At 37.1% G+C, this 22,851-nt stretch overlaps 1 protein-coding gene and 1 pseudogene across 19 annotated transcripts in view; one reads left to right on the forward strand and one right to left on the reverse strand.

Annotated features, from left to right (window-relative positions):
* The window catches only part of Robo2 (roundabout guidance receptor 2), a 1,624,501-nt gene that overhangs the window by 712,407 nt on the left and 889,243 nt on the right, over window positions 1–22,851 (reverse strand). The gene's annotated exons all lie outside the window — the stretch shown is intronic.
* Window positions 2,537–2,662, forward strand: LOC132648856 (small nucleolar RNA SNORA17; annotated as a pseudogene).

The raw sequence follows: 22,851 nt of genomic DNA on the forward strand, positions 1-22,851 counted from the left end.
TTGAGGTAAACAAACAGCTTCTTCAAATGTGTGGACTGAATAAAAATAAAACAAAATAATCTATTTTTATCAAAAATTATAAAAAACAAGAATAAAAAGTCAGTATGAAAACGAGGCTTTGCTTGGGATGGGGCTATTGGTGATTGATGGCTTCTGGGAGAAGGGAACTCAGTTTTCTTTAAGTCCTTGACCAGTCTAGATCAATTATGTTCCACTAGATCAACTATGCTCCACGTATTTATGGGCACTACCAAGTGAAGTAAGAGTTAAAAAGTCCTCATTCCTTTCCTGTGCTCCATGCCTTTCAAAGTGCTCTTTGACCCTGACCTTTCTCTGTCAAACTGAATTAAATTAAGATACATGTACGTTCTCCCTAGAATTTTACTCAACCAGTTTTCTTTTTTCTCATTGTGCTACTTTCCTGAACTTAAGAGAGACACAGCATTCAAAGCCAGTATTGATTATGCTTTCCCAAATAGTAATGTATCTGCATCATGTCACTAACTATAACAAACATTGGACAGAGAAGTAGAATGTCAAAAGTATGGGAAAATGGGGAGGGCTTTAAAGATGCTAGGAAGAAAATATATTTCGTATTTTGTCTATGTGTGTCTGTCTCTCTTTGTGTATGTATCCTAAATTGCTTCTCTGAAAATAAAGCCATGGATGAAAACATATAGACATTATAAAGATGGAGGAAAAAAAAGAATTAATACAGCTTTAGTCTCAGTTTTGAGTTCCACTAAAAACAAGCAGAAGCATTTTGGTTGTATACTTCTAAAATCAGTCAATATACATCACAACATAGTTTTAGTCACCTGAATTTTGATGCTCTCTACAGTTTGTCTTTAACAAAATTTTCTTTGCAGAAAATCTTTATGCATGCTCTTCACCAGCTCCATGACTTTCCCACATACACCCAATGCTTTATTTCCAATACCATTTCTACTAGTTTCTATTAACTTCTTGCAATTGAACAGATTTTTCCCATTTTCTAGTTATCTAAATGTACCCCTTGCTATACTTTAGACATGACAGTACCATGATCCTTATCTGGTAGCAGTAGAAAGGTAGCACTGCACTGCAGGGATGCTGATTTTCATCAACTGATTAGTCATTGAAAAGATCCCATGAGATGGGCCTTGAGGAGATGTGACTGGTCAGAAAAAGTTGATCATCAGAGGGAGGAATGCTTTTTGAGGCTACTACATGTCTCTGTTTTTTCCTGTCTCTCTCTGCTTACAGGTCACAGGCCGGGGTACTCCTATGCTTTCCTACATCCTCTGAACATGATTTCTCCTTCATCACATATGGTCCAAGAAATGGTGGAACCAAGTGACCATGGACTAAGCCAAAGAACCAAATAAATCCTTCAGTTGTTTTATGGTAATTTTGTCGCAACAATGAAGACTGACAAGCAGACACGATTTTGTAGGGCTTGCCTCAATCTCAACCTAGAGTTGAAAGGAAATATCCCTTTTGGGAAAAACCATTTTCCTTAAAAACATGATTTTTATCTTCTTTAGCATTTTATGACATAATAAATGGATTATTCCTCAATTGTTTTATGCATTTAGTTGGTGTCACCACAACGAAAGTTAATTTCTATAGGGAAAAAAAAATCCATGGCTTAAATAAATTCCTTGTCACTAATAAGAGTGCCATAACTTTGTATTGATTTTAACAGAGAACAGGAAATAGCTTGGCATAATGGCCCAGTCTTCAGGGTCTATGCTTATTTAGAGACACTTTAGACTGAAAATTAGTTCAATAAGTCTGTACTTTCTTTGAATATACCAGGAAAGTGTTTTAATTAATTCATTGATTTGTGTTAAATTTCTTCACAGCATTATGTAGAATATTTCAGGGTGAAAGCATCAAATAAAGTCAGAGTTATTAATTAATCTTATTGGTCATCATGGCACTTGTCTTCCTAAATTTTTTTTATTCATTTCATTCTTTCCTCCAAGTACAGTGATTAGGCAATATTCAAGGAGCTGAGCTCAGCCCTGACCTGCCATTTTATGGATTACTTTGACTGTTTTTTAAAAAGTTTGTACTTATTTCTATTCTGACAAATTGTAGTGATACTGACTGAAGCCAAACAGTGAATGCCAACTATCTCCTGGCCACAAAGCCAGTTCCAAGTAGACACATTTGACTCAAATTTGATTTTGCCTAGAGGAATCTTATATTTTTGAGGTAGATGATCCAAGAATTCTTCTAGTGTGTCTGTTAATTTACATTGGAGTTTTAATTAAATGTAATATAAAGTAAATATAAACTAAAGTTTGTCTTGGCGTTGCTAGCTTAAAGCATAATTTGAGAAAACGTTAATAATGCTTACCTGATAGAGAAATATAATATATATATATATTATAATATATAGTACAAAAATAATTAATTCACATTTGTAAGTATGAAACCCATCACAACTTGTTACAATGGCGTCTTTCAGTAAGATGCTTATTAAGGGGCAAAACCTGATATGGTCAATATCACAGATGAGTTTAATGCAACTTAAAACCTAAGCTTGCCTGCCCCTAGAGGCCTTGCGGTGAGGCTGCATATGCCATTTACTGAAGTGGCAGAGAGGAGAGAAGCTATGTCTTTGCTCAATCTTCTGACCTATGAACATGTGAATGATTAGTAGTTTAACATTTCCTGAAAAAAGTGAGGCCGAGAGGACCACCAGTCAAGCTTTAGGCAAGCCCGGATGGGCTCCCAGAATGGGAAGCAAGCCTGAGTCTATGAGAACCCTGCCTGGGACCTCAGGCCCCAGCAGGAGTGAGCCAGAGACAGCCACCAGACTGGCACTGTGGGGCCCAGACTTTGAGCTGGTCTGATATGACCATCAGTCTGGCCCCATTCAGGCCTGGGGGTGTCGGGGGCAGACCAGGCCCAGAATGACTCCTGCCCCAGCACCATAAGGCACGAATGAGTCATTGACACTCCTGAGGCCACGCCTCAGATGACTCCAGACATTTAGAGACCCCAAGCACCGCTAAGAGGAGCCAGTAAGTGACTGAGAAGTGGAAAAGAAAGAGAAGCAGAAGGATGCAGGATTAATAAAGAGGCAGAACTGGAGCTCGGAGGGTAGTAAGGAACAGCCTGGTGTGAGTAGCCGAGTAGCCGGTGATGTCACCTGGGACGATGGTGTGGTTCTGGCTTGTGCTGCCACATCTGGGTCTGCAGCTGGACGATTGCTGGTCTGGGCTTCTGTCTGGGAACATGTTGATTTCTGAGGGCTCTGCACAACTGGCCCCACATCTCACCTGGGTATCATGGGAAAGCTGGCCACAGGGACATGCAAGCAGGAGCACTGATCTCACAGAGTCAGCTGTGGCAGCATGACAAGGAAGAGGTACCCTCTGCCCCTATCACCCATCACCACCTTCGGCAGGTGAGAGACCTGGCCCTGGGGTCTCCTGGAGGAGGAGAGCAGACCCTGCAACTTGCTCAGGCAGCAGAGTAGAGCTGAAACTGAGTGCGAGAAGGCACAGCGAGCCAGCGTCAAGGGATGGGAGCAGGCTGACCCCCGCAGATACCTCTCAGGCCCAGATCGAGGGCTTTGAATTGGCCTACCCCAACATCTATCCAATTGATTAACTGCTGTAGTGCATGAAGGACACAGTCCTACAGATACAGAACTACAGGATCTCCCAGGGCAACAACAGGGTGTGGCAGAGGAGTCCCAGTGAAGCTGCAATACTGACAGAGTTACAGAATCCAGAGGCCTTGTACCAGACCATAGAGTCACTGTAGTTAATATCTGCCAGCAAGGAAGTATGCACAAGAGGTTATAATGTGGGACACATTGTGACACACTACAGCTTCTGTAGCAAGATTTTTTTTTCTCTGTTGGGGGGAGGGCTGTTGCAAGGGTAGAGTATGGGTACAATGGAGGAGAGGGACGAGTTTTTTGAGGTGTAATGTGTATAATGCGAAACTCACAAAGAACCAATAAAAAGTTGAAAACAAAAATTAAGCCTCAACTTTTTCTCTTTAAAATAAATGTTACATAATGCTAGAGCTAAAAATATAACCTGTATAAATTCACATCTTTAGCTATTTCAGAAATTCCCATAATCACATTGTTTAGGTGCTAAGCTCTCTTAGAGAAGAGAATAAATCAGCAAATGTGTTTTCAAAGCTCTTTAAATAGGTGGTTAGACTCAGTATGGAGTGAAATGAATTTTCACTTGAAAATGTTCATTTTATTATTCACCTATACAGCCTGAAGCAAAACAAAAATGTAAATAACCTCTGCATGATACATTAGGATACTTTTGGTCCAGGATGTTTTTAGATCTATATCATCTCTCCAGATGTTAGATGAGCCATGCAGTAGTTACACAAACATGAATTCAAACAAAATTTTCACCTTGATTTAGGAATGAATGTGAAATAATGGAGGTAATTCTACTGGGAGTCATGATACATGTTTCTAACTTACAGTTTCTCACTTGTTTTAAATATATGAAGAATAACTAGTAAGTAACAGGCATAAATTTATAGAGAATATACACTTCTTAAATACCAACAACTAAAAAGAATGTGAGACGTGATAAAGTCCACATTGTGACAAATGCTAAAAATATTTTATTTTCACATGTAAAATGCAAGAAAGATCAACCTGTTTTGTGTGTGTAGGAGGTGACATCAAATTTTGCATGAGAGATGTTGCCATGTGGCAGTTATGAAAACCGGACTGATAAAGAATAGAAATCTAGAAACAAGACAGAACTTTGAAAGAAATTGACAATCTCACAATAATGACATCTAGGGAATACAAGGGATACAGCTTGGATCTTGATCTTTGGATCTCTACAAATTGAGTTGAGGTGTGTTCCTCAGCCTCTGAAGCTCCTTTAGAGCCCTGAGGAATTGAGCCCAGTGGAAGGAAGGAAGTCTAGTGTTGCTATATCCATAAAAGGGATCTTGGGTTTCTGACCCCTACCCTTTGTTTCCTCTGCTTCTCAGTTGTGGGAGGAATGGATTTTTCTGTCATGTGAACCTATCCTGATTCAGTACCCCCTCTAAGACCCTCAAGCTGCAAATCTGGATGACCAGGGACCTACACGTTAGCACCATAAATCCTAATCTGGATTTCTGTAAAGTTAACTATTTCAATTGTTATAAAAAGTTATACTAATGGGAGTGACAAGATAAGTCTTCAGTGTCACTGACAGGACTGGGAGAGAGTCTGGAAGTGGGTAGTATGAGTGAGACAAGAATATTGAAGTGACCTGTGGTTATATGGCTGCAGCAGTATTTCTTAGAATAATTAAGAAAGTAAAATAAAAAAAAATTCCATTTTACCAGGCCACAGTAGAGGACAATGCAGCCACTTTTGATGAGAACTGATAGACTAAGATCAGAAAGGAGAGGAGAACCTCCCCTATTAGTGGACTTGGGGAGGGGCATGCATGCAGAAACGGGAGGGAGGGTGGGATCGGGAGGGGAGGAGGGAGGGGCTTATGGGGGGATACAAAATGAATAAAGTATAATTAATAAAAAATAAATAAAAACATATATAACTCTGAGTGAGAGTTAAGCTGAAAAATACTACCATATGTACTTGGGACTTCTCAAGCAAAAAGAGAAATAAAAAAAAAAATAATATTCAGAGAATAAAAGAGGAGAGCTGGGATGAAAAAAGACTCCTGCATATATGTTATGGTAATAGTACTTGGTGTTCTTGGGGAACTCCTAACATTGGACCTGGTGGTGCCTCTGACTCCTTTGCCTGCTTCTCAGACCCTTTTCCTCTATTAGGTTGCCTCATGCAGCCTTGATATGAGGTATGTGCCTAGTCTTGTAACATGTTATGCCATGTTTGGTTGATATACCTGGGAAACATGCTCTTTTAAGAAGGGAAATGGAAGAGGAGTGGGTCTGGAAGACAGGAGAGTTGTTGGGGGAAAGAACTGGGTGAAGAGGAGACTTCAACAATTAATGGATTACTCATTAAAAATAGTCACTTAGGAAAAAGAGACACAAAAGTGCAGCGAAAGCATAATGAGACAGAAGAAACAATGAGGGGAAAGTGTTGGCATGTCCTACAAGGGAGCATTTGCTAAAGGGAAATAGAGGTGTTATTAAATGCTGCCTGGAGGTGAACTATGACAAGGCCTGAGGACACAAGACTAGGTTAAACACCAAGTAAGATCTTTTAAGAAGGCACACCCCCCACTGTTAATCAAAATGAATATTAAATCTGGCTGTTAGTTAACTCTGATGGAGGAAAGAAAAAGCTTCAATATGGAAAATATGAGCTTAGGGTCTTCAAAGGGAAAACTAGCAAATGATTAAAGGGAAAAAAGATTTAGGTGGGTGTCTAAGAGATTAGAGAAGACAAAGGGAAAATGGGGAATGGTAAAATCCAGTTCAAGCAAAACTGATTTAGGATAAAATGTGACTTGAAAAGTAAAATGTCAAGAAGCCATGTTGAAGCTGAGTTAACAGAAAGGAAAAAAAAAAAAACATTTTTAAAATTTTATTTATTTATTAATTACAATTTATTCACTTAGAAAACCTGCTGCAGCCTCCTCCCTTGTCTCTTCCCAATCCCACCCCCCTTTCCCTCTTTTCTGCCTATGCCCTTCCCCTAGCCCACTGATAGGTGAGGACCTCCTCCCCTTCCATCTGACCCTAGTTTATCAGGTCTCATCAGGACTGTCTGCATTGTCTTCCTCTGTTGCCTGACAAGGCTGCACCCTCCAGGGGAAAGGGATCAAAGAGCCAGCCACTGAGTTCAGTTCAGAGACCGTTCCTGTTCCCCTTACTAGGGACACACCTGGAAAATGAGCACCCAATGGGCAGGGAAAATCATTTTTAAAAGAGAAAAGTACTTTTTTCTGAGAGAAAATATACCAAAAATCTCTCCATTTATTTTTGACAGGGATGACAATGTGAAACACATTACAAGCAATTCAACTACACAAGTGTTAGCTATAATACAGAGCATTAGAAACACACAAGTTATATATGGAAATTGATTCTATTAGTTCTAATTTATGTCAGTTATATGGAAAATATTTGCCAGAAAAGTGCATTTTTATTTTGAAAGTGAGTAATTTATGAATAGTGTCTAAAAGTGCCTGGAAGAGAATTTCCTAAAGACAGAACAATGATTCCAAGAACATAATTTAGGAATAAATTTTCTAATGTTGCTTCAATTCTCTGCAACATAAATGTTCTGATCATTTTGTTCTGTTAACAATTTTTACTTAGTGTTTGTTCTTTATCACTATTGTTCAATGAAAATATTTGTGGGAGGCATGAATGGTAAATATACATATACACAAGTATTAAGTACATATTTATATATATTTAAAAAGGAAACTAATTAGATGTTGATAAATTAACTAAGTGATAGATTAGTTTACAAATTATTATATAAGTATATAATTACAATATGGATCAAGGTAACTATAAATCACTTTGAGTACCATCTAGCTATCACTAAAATACAGATAAGAGCTTTATATTTTAATTTTATGAAGCCTCTTAACCACAGTGTGGACAAAGTTAAGAAACTCAGAGTTTCATTCACTATCCAAAGCCTTAACTGTCAAGATCAAGATAGGAACTGCAGAGTAGAACTGGTATAGTTTTACACAGAAAAACATGCATATTCTCTCTCTCTCTCTCTCTCTCTCTGTGTGTGTGTGTGTGTGTGTGTGTGTGTGTGATATAGTTCTGCATTATTTGCTTGTCTGTATCTACAATGAGTGAAATAACTATTGATTTTTTATTTTTTACATACAACATTTTACAATTTTTTAACTCGTGGCTTATCATTTTGCTCATTAATGTTATTTCTTAACTATGTTCAGTCTTGCACTAACTTCCTACTTGGATGCTCGTGTTCTCTTTGTGATCTCAAACTGATCTCTGTGGTAGTAAAACCACAGCCAGATTTTATTTCAAATCCCTGAGCATAACATGTGTTCCAATTTTCCCACACGATGGACTGTACAACATCTTTGTGGGTGAGTCAAGGAGGAAAGTAATCCGTAATATTATGCAATCGTGTGATGATGATACTTGGGGGAAGTCTCAATCACTTCCTTTGCCTGGACTGGTAACTGAAATATGAAATGGCTTCATGATAAATATGTGGACTATGATGCCGGACACCAAGGATTTATTTATGAATCTCACTAGATATGATCCTGTCATGTCTATTACATTTCTTAAACCTTCCTTACACTATTTCCTTAAATATACAGAAGGAATTGGATCTAACTTTAGAATTCCAAATACTTGATAAATTTCCTCACTAAAGCTCGATTTAAGAGTACCCTGAGAATAGGAATCGTGATACACTGTTAGGTTGTGTAGAGAAATGAAAGTGAACACATTCTGGTGACTGATATGTAGAATAAATTTTCATATACTTAATTGGCCAAAGTCAGAAGGAAAAAGAAACGATTAGATGCAAGCTTCCATTATTATTCCTGATATCAAAACATTTAATGCTTGATTGAACTATAGTAAATAGCCAAGTTCAAAAAGACTTTTGTTTTCCTAAGAGGAACTGAAGTGAAATCACCACTCCAAATGCCTCAGGAATTAATGCTCCAGTTCAGATGTTTTGATTTCAAAATATTTGCGATTTATTGCCTTAAAAGTGTGTGAATGATACCAGTATGACTCTACCTAACAGACAGAAGGGAAGCCATAGCCTTAGATCGTAATGTTCGACAAGTTAATGTGTAGTATTTTCTAGTGCTGCCCTTTGCAAAGGCTCCACACACAAACATCAGTCTGAGTGTATTTAAACAGGCTGTGTTTGAATTCATTCCAGACTTTCCATTTACAGCAATTTAAGACTATTTGTATTCAGGAAACAAAATAACAAGGGACAGCTGTTTCTCTGTTTTGCTCTTACTTCGAAGCTATTTGAAAACATTCAGAGAAGCTAAAAATATAAAGGAGCATCCTCTTTGTAATTTAGGATATAAGTGAGTCAGGTAAAATTACAGACACCAGCATAAATCAATAATTTCTTTCTAACTTAAATTTCCTTCGTCAAGTTACTTTTATTTTAGCTTACAGTCTTGTGCTAGGTTTTTAACAAGTGATATGTATTTGCTCTTAAGATTTAGAAAGCAGCTCACATTATGTCACTCCCTTTCCCTGAATGGTCCTAAATGCAGCTATCTAGGCTCATGTGGCCCCTCAAGCTCTCTATCGAATGAAGACTTGACATGCATGTGGGCATTCCTGAGAAGCCACTATCTGTACTTCATAGAATCAGAGAATTATGATTTAAAGACTAATCAAGTAATCTGGTGATTTCAGAAAGGGAATCAGGCTACCATGCTTTCTGCTATCATGTCTCTGCAATAGCCGGTAGCACTCTACCCCCTACCCCCCAAGTTAGGCTGCCTTACACAGTGCAATGCAACAAAGAAGGAAAAGATGATGGGTGAGGGTCTGATGCATGTCTTCCATGAATGTATTTGCACAGTACTTTGCAATGTTCATGCTTGAAGAATTAAAATTTTCAGTGCTGGCAGGCAGACTTGCACCCAGAAATGTTCATAGGTGATTGGTGCTTATTGAAACTCTTCTTTCCAGAACTCTGTCTTTTCCCCCTCTTCACTTTCTCCCTCTCTGTCTCATTCTCTCTCTCTCTTTGGAACCCACACTCTAAATTAATAACTTAAAAATGTAATACTATTATAGCTACTTGAAACACATGCATGCACACATAAACTCACTGACTAAATATGCCTAAAAGAAGGTATTTGATAAAAATACATTTCATGAACAGATTTTTTTCTGTGTTTCTGAGGATGTGTAAGAGCTGCTGCTCTCTCTTTGATCCAATATGAATATTAACAAAAGAACAGTATCATGGAAGAAATGCTTTTCTTTTTTAACTCAAGGGAATGAGTGTGAACAGTTTTATGACTATTTCATTAAGGGAGGGGAAGCCCATATGCATGTGATTATTTTTAGGTAAGTAAATTACCTCCTGAAAGCCAGATGGCTGCAGAAACACATCTGCAACTTTGTGTTTCATTTTCTCACTACTCACACTGATAATGACAGGGTCATGAAGACTTAGTCACAAGCAGGCTTCAAAATATACCCTGGCTCCTGTGGAAGTGGGAGACTGGGGTGGGGGTAATCTAAACATTGTTTTAGCTCTTACTAAGAGCGGTTGAACTTTCGTTATAGTTCAGTCAACTGACAAAATGTTCTTTCATGATTACCAGACATAAGAGTGAGGATCTTGTTGAGGGCATTGACACACTGTGAGAAAACAGGAAGACGCATGAGCATAATGAATATTAAGTACAGAATAAAAACACTTTTGAGCTTGTGTTTATTTATTCTGGGAGAAGCATGACCCCTTTCATCACATTTGGTTCTAGGAGGAGGAACCTTCTAAGACTAAAACAACAAATACATTATGCACCATTATTCAGAGTGTGTCCATTGTGCTAGACACGAGCTCTTCTCCTTCTATCCTCACGTCTATCTTCCTTTTCCCTGTCTGAAGGTATAAGAACTTTCTCCACTGACATCTCTTTTACTAGTGGGAATGGTGTTTAGAGGGTGTTGGGTGCATAGATAGGGAAAGGGGCTCACGTGTTTGTTCTGCTATAGTTTATAACTCCTGTTACTGGTGTCTGCCTCCCAAAAGGCTTGAACATACATCAATGCTTACTTATTACCAAATTTACCAGCACTCCTTGTGAGATACTTTCTGCTGAGTTCTATTGGTCCACCAGAGAATAGCCTATCCCATCACTCCAGTGTTCTCTGCCATCCAGTGCTCTACCACAGTATAAAACTCGGCACCTAGACACAGGACAGGAGTTAAGGGCTGTGCTCTTCCAAATGCATTTCTTTACTGTTTCACTTTCACTTCTCCCGTATCTACATGATTTGGACCATTATTTATCCCTTCTTGTATGTTTCATTTCATAAAAAATTATTATAGTCTCCATGCTCAAATCTCTAGAGTAGCTTTTGTCTTCAGATTGGACTTTGACTGATAAACCGAGTCAAAATATTAGGTTACGAACAATAATGACTTCAATTATTTGGAAAATAATGAAACAGGAAGGCATGAAGGAAAAGAAATGGGAATGCCTCAACTCTCAGCTCTCCATGGCTATCTGTATTTCCTCTAAGCGCCTCTCTCTCTCTGTGTGTGTGTGTCTGTCTCTCCTCACACCTCCCCACTTAAATCCAACATAATTCAAACACCAGGTCAACGCAGATGACAAAACTTTATTGTAATCAAGGTGCTACTAACTGACCATGGCTGCAGAACAGATTGGAGAACTGAACTGTGATGCTGAAGAGATCTTATACAGCATATTTAAAGGATGAAACCAGAAATCAACGGGGAGCAGGATGGACTGTAGCTTTGTCCAAACATATTTTGACTTAAGGTGTTGAACAAGGGAGTTTCCATCAATCTGGATAGTCCTGGGCCTGTGAATTTGAACAGAGTCAACCCTGCCAGCAAGATGGAGATGTTGTCCTTGAAATTACTGGACTTTGACAACTGTCTCCTTACAAGTTATACCTGAGATGGCTGGACTCAGACAACCATCTCCTTGAAACTGAAGTTGTTCAGCTATTGGGAAGTGTCCAGCTCCCCCAGGGTCTGGGATCTTGAAATTAGTTTCTCGATATGATTAAATGGAGCCAGAGAACAAAATCACAGCACTTAGAACACACTTCTTTTGTTTATTCTCAACAAGTATGACACTTAGACATGTAAGTCTGTCTGCATATATCTCCCTGGCCTTTGTCATTACATGTGTCATATGAACACACTCTCAAAAATCATGTGTAGAAGTGGCATGCCATATTATTCTCTACTACTTGAGAGATCACTTATCTCTTTGACACTTTTGTCCTTTTCTCTGGTTCGACCCACATTTAAGTGACTGCTTTGCCACAAAGATGGTGATAATGTCCTGAAGGATGATGCAACAAAAACTTAGAGAAAATATGATGTAAGTGATAGTAAGGAAGAGAATTGTCATCCAAACCTAAGCCACAACCCCTAAAATTATTTCAAAAACCTGTCTGCATAGAGTTTTTAAACCACTAAAGTTTAGAGTATTTTTGTTAGATAAGTTTAATTTATAAAAAATAATGCACTCGTTAATCATGAAAAGTAACTCTCATTCTCATAAATTCCCATTTAATCAAGATAGTTGTAAGTAGTTTGTTCTGGTACTGAAAATCTGACTGGGGCAGCAATGAATAAAGGATAAACACACAGACACATGTGCTGAGAACGGCATACCCTTTGATAGAGTAGCATCAACATTGCCACAACCTGGAACCTCAGTGCAGAATCAAAAACAAACCAAATGCTTCCCTAATCCAAGAAGGTGGAATGAGAATGCAGTTACCACCAGATCCAAGCAAACCCAAAATCTGGCAGTAAAAAAAACTCCAGTGTCCATTCTCTGGGACTCAAAATCTTCTGGGCTCCAAAGGTCTTCACCAGTAACATCTCCTTAGCTCTGCCATCCATGGCACACAGTCCACAGGCTCAGACCTGCCCCACAATATCTATGGTTATCCCGAGGTTTCACCCCATGGTCTTGGCAATGTCAATACACTTTCCTGCAACTCAGTATGCACCACCGCTGATTTCCTCCTCTGGCCTCCGATCCTGGTATATGGTGCCCAGTCTCAGCTCGTTCTTAGGATCTGTTTCAATGTTGTGTTTTCTACTGCAAAGGAGGCGCACCTTTACCAGCGCCTCTCACAGCCTTCCATGGTGTCTAGATCCAGTTGCTTTCCACATATGGTTCATGCTTTCAAACCATGCTGGGAGATAATTACACATCATCAGTTCTGTCTGCCAGCTTGAGAAACAGCCTTTGCAACCTTTGTAGCACAGCTTCTGCATGCTGGCCCTGAATGTATACTTCTTAGTCAATTTGCATTAATGATGCCAGTCTCATAATAGTCCTCTCTGCTTTTTTAGCTCCAGCTAACTAGTTACCTATTGTTCCTGTATACCAACGTTGTCACTTCTGTAGGTTCTTTACTGAAAGCATCACAGAAATATCTCTGATGAAGTATTTCTTTCCTTTTTGACAAACTTCACAAACTCTACCTTTGTAATCTGTCCTTCTCTCAACATTTCTATCTCCCAAACTCTCAATACAATTCATTAATCTGAGTATTCAATCCTCCCACAATCCTCCCCAAAACACAACATGGAAAGGTCCATTACAGCAATATTACACTCTCTGCTAACAATTTTTGTTCTAGTTGGTTTTCTGACACTCTGATAAACAATAGCCAAAATCAAATTAAAAACAGAAAGGTTTATTTCACCTTAGAGCTTATAGTCAGTCACAAGGGAAGCCAGGGCAGGGGGACAGAAACCTAGAGGCAAGAACTGAAATAGAACAGAGGAAGACTGCTTACTGGCTTGCTTTTCAGCTTCCCCCAGCTACCTTAATTTAGCTTAGGTCTGGAGATGGTATCACCCACTGTGGGCACAGTTCCCCAAATCAACTAGCAATCAAGAAAATGCCCAATAGGCATGCCCACATAGCCAGCCTGATGGAGGTAATTCATCAGCTGAGATGCCACATTCCAATATATTTCTAAGTTCAGGTCAAAGTGACCAAACCTAACGACTATACAGGGATTTTATCACCAAGAAGGGAAGATGCTAGCCCTGACTTTAGGGGTTTTCAAGTTTTAGAAAAAAAAAAAAAAAGACAGATATGAAATAATTAGAATTTTTTTTATAAAAAGCAATGATAATCCAAGTAGTGTTGTTGTTCTTCATTATTGATAAATAATATTCCAATTATTTTATGAAGACTGCATGTGGGAGATGCTTTATCTGATAAGTAATATCATACATTAATTTATAATAGTAGTTATTGTCTCATGAAACATAGTATATATTTTAAGAATGACAAAACAATTTGCTCAGGATCATTCTTGTTGGAAATGGGAAAGCACAGGAGACTGGACTGTTGGAGGATTTGACTCCAGATAAAAATCAGTACTTTACCACATGGTTTCAAGTAGACTGCATATTGTGACAATGAAAAGGTAAGCCAATATTTCTACTGCCTACCACTCCATTATGTCATTTGATTGTCTGTTTACATCGTTGTTTTTCTAACCCTTTAAACAAACAAGAACGAGCCACCATGTGGTTGCTGGGATTTGAACTCTGGAACTTTGGGAAAACAGACAGTATTCGTAAACTCTGAGCCAACTTTCCAGCCCAGTCTCTGACATGAACTCTGTTTCTTCTCCTTGATCTTTTCTCCCTGGTGGGGCTACCTAGCAGGTTCACAAAGGAAAAGGATCCAGGCATTCCTGATGGTACCTGATAGAGGAGGGTCAGACAGTAAGGGAGGGGGACTTCCCCTATCAGTGGACTAGGGGTGGAAGAGGGAGGGAGGAAGGGTGCGATCAGGAAGAGATGAGGGAGCCGGGTACAACTGGGATACAAAGTGAATAAACTGAAAATAATAATAATAATAACAAAAATGAATGACATAGACAAATATCAATCTGCTTACATTTTCATGTTATGTTAATTATTGTTCTGAAATATGCATTTTTACCAGGCACATCTAACCTGAACCCTAAAATCCTTCATGACAATCTTTTGGGGAAAATAGGATAACAAAGCACAGTTTTGTGAGAAAACAATTCTGCAGCATACAGCTAATGCTTTGCATCTCTGAGCAAAGTGATAGGTAAGATTCAATATGTTTCTACTTTTATATTTTGTAAATTGGAATAACAGCCACTGTCAAAAGAGAGTTAATTTGTGTTCTTTGAAGTGTTAATTGAATTTTTATCTTCAAAGCCAATATTTGCATTGCTGACTTATTTAAAGGAGATATAAAATCCATAGGTTTGATGAAATGATAAAAGACACATGTTTAATGAAAATCATTAAAATGAAACAGTTGCTTCACTTCTGATTGTATTTTCTGCCTAGGATGAAGAAACAAAACAAAATAGCATCAACTTATGAAAAATATATCCTACTTAAGGTATAGTTTTCATTATGTGCATTATTTTGGCCACACATATAAAGATATATTTCAAATTTTGAAAATTATAACAGATTACATTGCTATAATTTTGCCTTCTAATAAACAACTGAGCAGTCAGTCTGATCTATTTCAGTACGATTGTTCTGAATTTCAAATTTATTTTTAACCAACTTATGTGTTCCTTCAGGTAAATTAAACGACATAATTCTACAACTGATAGATTTCTAATATTTGTAATTCAGGAAATATTCCTCTGTAAATTAGGGAAAAAGAACCCAAGGTTGGGATAAAATTAATGAATGATGGACAAGTTCACACATAATTCCTGATAAGGATAGTTGTTGGTGAGTGGAATGACATAGATTCACAATCATCACATTTGGTTCATATCATAATAATAATTGCAAATTTATAAACTCATTATTCAATACACCACAGATAAAAACAAACAAACTTAAAATGAAATTATACAAATGTAGTCTTAGTCATGGAATTGTCTCCAATCAACCAATTTAGGCCAATCTATCTTTCTTATTGCCTAAATTTTCCATTTTGAGATGTTTATCCTTTGTTTTTATATAAGCCTTGACACAAAGAACAAACAGTAAATATATTTCTAAGGAAGTACAAGTATGTGTTATATGTGAATTATCCAACATGAATTGTAAGGGAAAACTTTTTATTATTATTACCTATACATTATTTTATAGGTAATGGACTTTTCTGCCAATAAAAGGCCAGTTTTAGTTGATTCATATTGATGATGAATCCCTTTAGGAACTATGTCAATCAAGGAAAAAAAAAAACATTAAAACGTTACTCTAATGTATGTGTGTTTTCTTACATGTGTTAATGAGAGTGAGGGGCTGAGACTCCTTCAGGTGTTATCTTGGGTGGTTAGGAACTGAACAGGAAATTGTGATGCTTAAATATCTCTGCATGTCAAACTAAGGTGAGCATGAAAGAAATTGATCAGCACTCCTTCTCCAATAACTAGCATGTTAGCAGGCTGATATTGAACAAGGATTAAGCCCGAGTCACATTCTTACTCATAATTCACCTGGTGGAGCATTTTGTTTGAGAGAAAGTAAGCAATTAGTTTGAAACACATACAAAAAAAAAATAGAGCTATCAGACAGACACAATGGAGATTGACTTGTTTAAAAACATTTACTGAATCAAAGCTAGTATTTATCCACACACTCCCAACATAAACTCCATTACACAAGACCCAGGTGCAGCCAATACAAAAGCTAGGTGCTTGCTATTGTTCTCAACATCATAAGCTATAGTGCACACACACACACACACACACCCTGGGTACCTATTTATAAAACTAATCTTCAGCTAATTATTATAAATGCATATATTCTGTATTCATCTACTTATCTATAGGACTTAAAATAATAAAGAAAGAAGCTAGCATTGTAGGCTCACTCCATGAACAAGATGTGTGAATTCTTGTTTTCTGATTGTCCAGAATTAGCCAAAATTCTTCCTTTTGTTCCTCAGACTACAGGCAGTCATGGATATGGACATATTTCAGGATTCTCAGGGGTCTTTGGAAAGGGCTGGGGCTCTCCAGAGGTTCTGAATACACCTTTGAGAAAAGCATTATATTCCAGGTGTATAATTTACAGAAAAAGCCAGGGAGCTGCTGAGAACATTCTGTTTAGTAAGGGATTAGGGAGATAGTATTCATGCAGACAACAGTATCTAAGGTGACAATAAGTATGTCCACAGCCTAACATACTTCAAGCTCTCATCCTGCTTCCCTTTGGTAACATTTACTCAGGCTTCAGACCGTATGTTAAGTGGTAAGTATCTTTTGGACAGGGATGTCCTCATAGGTATTAGGTCAAGATCCTTCTTAGATGATCATAGTAGTGGCACTCCCAACAAATAATTAATTTCATTGTTACCTGCTTATGTATGTGGTGGTCTCTATATTATTGTATCTCCACAATCCAGTGCTTTGTCTAGAAAAGGCACTCAAAAGTAGTTGTTAAAAGAATAACAGATCACTTAAAGCTGTTACCTGTCATTCTAGGCTAGGAGTAGAAAATTTAGGAAAGATTTAATTCGACACTGTATTGACCTTTTCACTTGCTTCTTGATGGTTACTTTTCTCTTACTTAGAGTCCTGCTCTTGCTTTGACTTATTATTAAGAAAACATTAACCTCAATGACCAAGAGGCACAGTAATATTTAATTTAAAGTATAATCGAATGGATAATTTCTGTTAGATTAGTTAATTCCACTCCACAGTTCCTTTCTCCTTTTTTATTTTTGTCTCTAAGAGTTGAAAATAGCCTCAAAGTATCATTAATATGCTAATGGTTGTCATTTGACAAACAGTATCCACTTCAGCATGAAAACATCACATCCAAAGGATCATTAAAGAATATAACCAGCTCATGTACTGTACTATTTAGACTTAAAAAAAAAACAATAGCAAAGCAATTATTACCACTGAGACCTACACACCATACATTAGTTGACCCCATGATTACACTGCTACAGAAAGCATTTCTTTACATTGCTTTTCTCATGTTGTTTCTATACTGGGACATCCTATAAGGTACTATTTGTCATTTAGCGCACTTTAAATACTAACTAGAACTGGAAATAAATATTGTCATACACATCTAGGACCATTTTACATAATGTTTTCTCATGCCACTTCTAACATCTTCTGAAGACATTGGGGATTGGACATCAGTGACTCAGCAGTTCCTCACCCGACTCTGTTCCTCATCTGTCTTACCTCCCTGTTAGCATATCAGAGGCATTATGAGAAAATTTAACAATCTTGGCTGGCATTTGTGGCTGAACTAAAACTCTCTAAGAAGAATGAGCTCTTCCCCAATGCAGAAAAATGCACTGGCATACTTGGTGAAATGCTTTGTTGAGATGAAAAGAAATGAGAAAATGTATAACCTGTCAAATTCACTCGCATAAAGCGTCTGTTGTCCTATAAACAGGAGTTAATTCCAAACTGAAGACTGCTTTGGAAATTTACTTTCCCTCAGTAAACTACAGCCTTGAACAGAAAGTAATTACTAAATGTGAGTGAGGAAAGGGAACAATGGATGGTGGCCTAAACAGATCATTATACTTCTTACCAAAGGCTTTGGAGGCAGAGGGGAAGAAACTGGTATGTACATGTTTGACATTTTAATATTACACTGTCATTAGCTGCTTCCTAAGCTCTGAAATGTTTGACATGTAATTTAACTACCCTGAAGATAGGCCATTTTCTCCAGCCCTTAAAGAATGATTATTTTTGAAACAGAAAAGTTCAGAAAATAGAGAGGAAAAAAGAAGGAAAAAATACCCACAGAATCATATGATTACAATTTTGGAAACTTATTAAAAATGCAATACAATTCAATGGGGTTTGGAGAGTTTACCTGTAGCATTTTGGGTAGAAGTTGGGGATACTTGCTGTTATTTTTGAAGTAGTTTTCAACTACCTTACTATCATTCATTGATATTACCTCAGGGGAGGTTGCTAAACATTTAAATATTTGTGTAAATTCAAGTTTAAAATAATCCAATTGAGCATGCTCCAAGAATCTGCAAAATAACTTATGGAAAAACCACAAAGATAAGTGTTAATTTAAAATTATCTACCCTTTCACCAAAGAAGTCCTATCTGTTGTTTTCATTTCTTGCTACATATTTGAAGTTTAAAAAAATCAGTTTTTGCTTGATCCTTATGAAAAGTTATGTACAAGATATAAATATTATAGTTTCATGATAAAACCAGTTGTTTCTCTACTCTACTGAAAGAATCAAATTTAATGAGGACCTCATATTTTCTACTCCAGAGGAACCAGACTAAACATTTTCTTTAAAAATCATAAGCAAAGAGAGAGGTTGACTCCTCAAGTATAGATGGTTTTACTTGTCTGAGGCAACATTTAGATATTGTATTATAAATTATGTGTGTTTATCTGTGTGTCTATCTGGAGATAAGCATACAAACCACCAGTGCCTTTGGAGGCTAAAAGAATGTGTCAAACCACTTGGAAGTGGTGTTACATAGTTTCTGAGAAGCAAAGTCAGGTCTCCTACAAGCCCAGTTAATGTTATGCCATCCTTCCAGCTCCCTCCACAGTGTTCAAGCTTCTTATGACATGGTTTCTAAAACATTTTTATTCTCTGTCTTTAGAATATGGTGATGGTTGCCAGACCAATAGTTTTGTTCTTTACCACTGAGATACATGCCCAGTCCTTTGTTTTAAGGGAGAAAGTCTTGCTCTGTAGTTTCAGCATGACCTGAGCTCACCCACAAAAATATTAAGCTAGCAATCCTCCTGTCTCAGCCTCCATACTTCTGATATTACGAGATATAGCACAGCAAAAGTGAAATACCTTACTACATAGTATGGTTTTGGAAAACAAAAACAAACTTTCAAAAACTTTACTTTTATACATTACCCTAATTGGGAATAATGTGTTATAATTGTATTCTGAGTACTTGTTTGAGATTAATACATAAAAGAGCCTTGTTGTTTTGTTTTGTTTTGTTTTGTTTTGTTTCAGTGACACAGAATGAAATGTTTTTCTGGTCTGTGTTACAGTAGGGACTGTAAAATAAATGAACACACACTGAGAGCAAATGTTTTGTATTATAACTAGATAACTGACTTTCAAATAACTCATCCTATTTATGTGTGCATTGTCTTACTCCTGGTAATTTTACCAAAACTATGTATGTATATATGTATATATATATTTATATATTTCACATATATAAATATATATATTTATATTCATATATACTCATTTTGTCAAGGGAAGCTTAGCTATTTCAGCTATGTGATCATACCGAATGGTTAGTTAATAAGATTTATATACCATTACATCAAAATTTATTATGTATGTCTTTTTTTGGATTCTTCCTCATCTTTTAATGTATATAGTTTGCAATTCAGCGTTTGGGGATCATTAAAAGCATTTTTCTTTTCACTATGGGCAGAACACTACGTTAAGCATATAATTTCCGCGATTTAGAGACTGAGACAGGACCATGCCAAATTAGAGTCCAGCTTGTGCAATAAGAGGCTCAAAAAAAAAAAAGAGGCTCTAAACCAGCTCCATCCCTACCTTAAAAAATACACAAAACTTTACTCTCTTTTCCTCTGTGATTAGATCCATTACAGAGAATTAAAAGTAATAAAAAAAATCTGAAAGTTCATTTATTTGTAAAATGGTATCAACTCAAAGCTCTCATGCATAGAATTACTAAGAATATTTACATACTTTTTGCTATTTCATTAATTTTACTAATTTGAAAATGGTTACCTTCCATCATTTAAAAGCACAAATTTTGAAGTAAATTACTATTTGTTTCTATTCATCATTTTAATGTTTTCTAAAGGCAAAAGGCACAAAACTCTTAATGAGAGAAGGAAGTAATGTTTATACACTAAATTATCCTTTAATTTTCACAAAAAAATCATGAATAAAGCAACAACAAACATACTTATGTGATTGTAAAATCCAAGGGAAATAATCCAAATTCAATAAATATGTTCTAAGTCACAGGTTTAGATTATCTGTTGATTAGTACATTTTATGGAACCTTAATTTCACAATTTCACATTCTTTGGCTAAGGATCAATGAAGGTTAATACTTCCAAAAAATAATGTTATTTAAACATACAAACCATCTTAAAAATAAAATCATTGCAGCCTCATAAATGCATTGTTCTTGTGCTGCAGGCACACTTTTATTAATGAGCTGTGACTATGCTGAAGAGAGTCAGTGTGCTCTGCTAATTCATATTTCCTGTTAGGAATTGTTTAAAGCTTTTTTAGGTCCTAAACTTTGACCAGTAAGAGCACCAGAACTAAAAATAAGCCATATTTATTTATTCAGCTCTTTAAAGAGTCTCTTAAATACATATCCGATTTGTGTAAAATACAGTATTGAGAAAATATGCATATAGTAGGATGTTTTTAGTATAGAGAACACAATATATTTAATTAGACATCTGTCTGTGACATTAGCAACAATTGCCATAAACTTCCCTCCTGGCTTAATTTAATTCTACATGTTCTATAGTTTCATTTCTTCTTTTTAAAGTGTTGACTAGTTAGATATGAATATTTTATGAGTACATTTTAGAGCACACTGCTGTCTTATTTTAATTAAAATCGTCTTCAATTGAGAACTTAGATTGTTATGTACCATTGGCTGTTTCAGAGACAGAGGGAAACAGCTCTCATGAATAATTGATTCTCTCAACACAAAGGTAGAAAACACCCTGGTCAGTTCTCTTGTATTTATTTATTTATTTATTTATTATTTTATTTTGAAATTCAGGAAAAAGGCTCAAATCCTCAAATATCTCTTACAGACCTAGAAATTGATTTGATAACTAAGAGCTGAAGTGTTCAAATACCCATTGTCTTTAGGTTTGTAATTACAAACTCCAATGATACAGTTCCTTTGAAACATCTATCTTTGAAAGTCATATCAACCTTTACATTTTAGTCTATATTATATTTCTTTGTTTCAATATAAGACAATAATATTGAAAATCACTTAGAAAGTACATTAATGCTCAACTAAAAGGAGGCCTGATGGTGTTCAATCAGAGGATTGACCTCGTGCAGGAGCAAATTGATACCCTATGGCAAATCGCTCAACTTGGCTGTCAATGGAAGTATGCTGGACTTTGTGTCACTAGCATACAATATGAGAATTTTTCCTGTGCTGCAAATCTGTCTAAACAATTGTCTAGCTATATTTTAGGTAATTGGACTGGAGAATTTGATACTACGATGGAGCAGCTGAGAGTGGCCATTGTCACAGTAAATTCTACCAGAGTGGACACAGGACTAGCCACAGGATTATCATCATGGATTGCTGCAGCCATGAATCATCTGAAGGAATGGGCAGGCATGGGAGCATTAGCAGGCCTTCTGGTGTTGGTCTCTTTGGTTTGCCTGTGGTGTATATGCAAGATTAGAGTCTCACAACAGCGTAATGCAGCCATGACCATTCAGGCCTTTATAGCCATTGAAGCAGGACAGTCTCCCCAAGCATGGGAGCTAAAATGTTATGCTCAGGATGCGAGGCTAATCACTGCAGTCAGGGTCAGCTGCTTTTGACCCAGAGAAGAGCATGTCTGATTGCATGCAGGTTGATGCCCCAGATCCCACCTCTGAGAAAAAGGTATTGGTCGGGTCTGATGCTCTTTGGGTGGATGACACCTAAATGAACATCGGTACAAAGTCCCAATTTATTTCTAATATCAGAGATCAGACCTCTACTCTTGCCTGATGCGTTTAAAACAAAAAGGGGGAACTGTAGAGAGCTGTGGAATGCCGCGCCTGAAAGATGGAGCTGGTTTCCGCCTTCCACCTTCCCGATGGTGAGTGCTCTCTGTCACAAGCAACTCCATATTTGGCTAAGGCTGAGGATCTGGCTTGCTTCCCTGTATGTGGACCTATCTGCATTGCCCACGTGGCACGCTGGGGTTGGCTACCCAGAGGCTATTTAAGCTGTGGGCTGGCTTTCCCCAGGGTCAGATGATTATTCAAGGTTCCTGAATAAACTGCATTGAAAAAAAAAAAAAAAAAAAAGAAAGTACATCAAACAGCACGCAATTAAAGACTTCAAACAGTATCTGCAACTGTGTCAGGTTTTGTGGTCACAAGATAAAGCCCAGAAAACTAACCAAAAAGTCAGACTGTAGATGAGATGTAGACATGAGGACTTAACCCAAAAAACATAATGGGCCTTTTAAATCAATTTTGCATGTTCCAAAATTCCATACTTCCTTTAGTAGGT

Source organism: Meriones unguiculatus, chromosome 17 (genome assembly GCF_030254825.1).
Source record: "Meriones unguiculatus strain TT.TT164.6M chromosome 17, Bangor_MerUng_6.1, whole genome shotgun sequence".
Taxonomy (NCBI): Eukaryota; Metazoa; Chordata; class Mammalia; order Rodentia; family Muridae; genus Meriones; species Meriones unguiculatus.